Raw genomic sequence first — 3310 nt, forward strand, 5'->3', positions numbered from 1 at the left:
AATTTCCGTGGCTTTGGCCCCCATGGGAAGGTAACCAGAATCGAAGAAGCTTTTCACAGCATTGAACACTTGGACACCAATGAGGTGCCAAGATTTCTTGTAGAACTCAAATGAGAAACCATCAGGACCCGGGGTAGAGGATACCTTCCCAGCAAAAACAATCCATTTAATTTCATCAAGTGATGGGAGCCAACAAGGAAACATGGAGAGAGGGAGCGACAGTAGGTCCCACAGGAATAGACGAAGCATCTCTCACCGAAGGGTGAGTGGAGTTGAAGAATCCTGAAAGTGGGAAATAATGGCCTTTGCAATCTCAGGGGTGAGTAGAAAAATGACCAAGTGAGGTGGTAATTTCTTTGATGGAGTTTCAGTTATTTCTATCTCTGATCTTAGCATATAAGAAACCAAGGTCATCCTCACCCTGGTTAGCCAGGAGGCTTTGGTTCTTTGGGATATCCAAGAAGACCAGGCAAGCTGACGAGCAACTAGGTTGCTATTCACATTTTTAGCTGAGAGTTAAGGTTTTGGTCAAAAGGGAGAGATTGGAGCTGAACTAGGATACTGTTATGAAGATTCTTCAAATCTTGGATGGCAGAAGAAAGATAATTAGAGGAGGCCCATCTCATATTCTTCAGCTTATGTTTTAGGTTCTTCAAGCAAAAACAAAATGCGGTAAGAGGACTTCCCGATTTTGGCTCATTGAAAGCATTGAAAACCATATCCCAAAATTCCTTCATGTGAACCCAGAAGTTCTTAAACATGAATATAGTAAAAATTCTGTCATGATTGGGAATCATAAAAATGAGGGGGGAGTGGTCAGAAGAAGAGGGCTGAGTAACTTTGTAGAAAGCCTAAGGGAAACAGTTCAACATAGCCATGTTTACCATCATACGATCAAGTTTGATGTGGATGGGAAGCTCCACCCTCTGATTGTACCAAGTGTAATACAAACCAACCGAGGCTAAATCCTGAACCCCGCAATAAAAAATGACATTATTAAGCTAATCCAGTCGACTAGAATGGAGAGGGTCCCACCAAATTTTTCAGAGAGAAGTCTGCAGCAATTGAAATCACCTAATATAAGCCAAGGTTGGTCAGTGGAGGAATTAAGTTCCTCAATTGGTTCCAGAGACCTCTTCTCTCATCAATACTGTTAGCAGCATAAACAACATACATATGCAAGGGGGGAGAGGAGGCAACAGTGAGGATACCGTGAATAACTTGTGAGGAAATAACAATGGGATTGAAGGAACAAACCGAGGAGTCCCACTCTATCCAAATCCTCCCAGGGGACGAGCAGTTGAAGTTATTGCAACTATCTTCCAAATTGAAGATAGTATGAGTATTAATAAGCCAAGGATCATTTAAAGCCAAAGACTGAACTTTTGCTTCCAGAATACATAGTAGCTTTAATTGAAAATTCTTGACCAAATCAGAGCACATCTGAACCTTCTAGGGGCTATTAAACCCCCTCATGTTCCAACAAGAAAAATTGGGCAAAGACATTAATACCTAGAAGATTTAGCCTTCTTCGCATTTTTTGGCTTGCGTTTGGGCTTTTTGGAATGCTGGGGTGACGGTGAGGAAGGGGAATACTTTTTGGAGGAAGAGGGAGGATCCCCATCAAATTGGTTGGATTCCTCGGAGGAGGAGGGAAGGGAATTGTTGCTAACAGCTCGGCAAGGGCCAGGTGAGGGAGGGTTAAGTGGAAGAGAGGAATCTTCCGAAAAGTTTGGATTCATAAGGGGGGATGGGGTCAGTGGGGTCATTATAAGGTTCTGACGTTTGCAATGATGCAAATTTGTTAGTGGTGGGAATGTTGGAGGTTAAAACAGAAGGAGTAATCTTGTTATTGTCCAGAACAGAGAGGTCCTGGAAAGGAGAATTTAGGTTGGGTATGGTTGTAACCATGACAGTGGGAAGAACCAAGATAGAATCAATAGCAACAGTGGGAATGGGAGGAGGAAAGGAAGTTAAGGAGTCAGGAGGAGGAGGCTCTGTGGAAGGGGCAGTGGGGATGGACGTGAGTTGAGGAGTCCTGGAAGGTGCGGTAGGGATAGGGGGTCTTGATTGAGAGGCATTAGCTCTTGAGGAAGGGTTCCTACTAAAGCTCCTACCTCTCGGCTTATTTGGCTGTAGGGGAAAAGCAGGTTTTGGATTAGGATTATTGGGTCAAAGGGAGAAGGGGTGAATAAGGGAACCACAACCCTCACAAGGGAGGGGTTTCCAATCATAAACAACTTTGAGAAGCAGGTCTTCATCCTCAATCTGAATTGGGATGTTATCAGGCAGTTTTGAATCCTTAGAAATTTAAACACAGACCCGAACAAAAGTAAGTCGGGTCCTCTTGGCAGTAAGTGAATTAACATATAAAGGAACACCAATATAACTGGCAATCCGAGATATACCTGTCGGCGTCCAAAGAGCAAGTGGAAGATCAATGATTTTTACCCAGAGCGGAATGGAGGCCGATTCATCACGGACAGGCTTGAATTTTGGTGACCACCTTTGCAGAATGAAGGGCTTACCCAATAGGAACCAAGGACCCCCCGTCCAGACCATTTCCGGCCATGTCCTCTAGAGAAGTAAACTTGAGAAGAAAAAATCCATCCGCAAGCGAGAGAAGAGTGAGGGAACCTTTGAGAACCCAAAGTTTCTTCATTGCAGATAGTAACCTTTCATAGTAGAGACATTGCCTTATAGAGTAACCCACCAGTGCAAGCGACCACACCGCAACGCCTTCAGAAAGATCATCTCTCGCAAAACGGAGCTTTTGGCTAGGAGAATGAAAGGAGACCGAAAAATCTGGGGTAAAAGAAGCAGAGGAAAAAAAGGTTTTCAGCATAAGTATGCTTTGAGGGGGATCTTTCGGCAGAAGAGGAAGGCTTGGAGGATGGGAGTGGGCCATAAAGGGAAGGAGATGGAGAGGATGAGAGCGGGGGAAAATCTGAGGCACGAAGCTCCATCAGAAGAGGGGCGGACCCCTCCCCCGATGGGTGGCGCGGGAAGAAACAACGCAGCGGCGGGAAGAAGAGAAAGAAACCCTAGCAGAGCCCAGCTCGCATACTTGGATGAGCTATTAATGCTTAGTGTTATGTTACTATAGCAAATAGCCCATTAAAGACAACTTGATACAATATCAATTAGTTGAGCTAGCAAGTGATGTACTGAGTCAGCATTCAGTCGCCTTTTTAGCAGATGATTGTGTGTAGTTTTAATTTTTTTAATGATGCTTAATCATAGAATTAGATTTTTTAATCATACTTTAAAAATTTTCTCCCCTTGAGAAGAATTTTTAAAGGAAATATGA

Source organism: Dendrobium catenatum, unplaced genomic scaffold (genome assembly GCF_001605985.2).
Source record: "Dendrobium catenatum unplaced genomic scaffold, ASM160598v2 fragScaff_scaffold_1352, whole genome shotgun sequence".
Lineage (NCBI taxonomy): Eukaryota > Viridiplantae > Streptophyta > Magnoliopsida > Asparagales > Orchidaceae > Dendrobium > Dendrobium catenatum.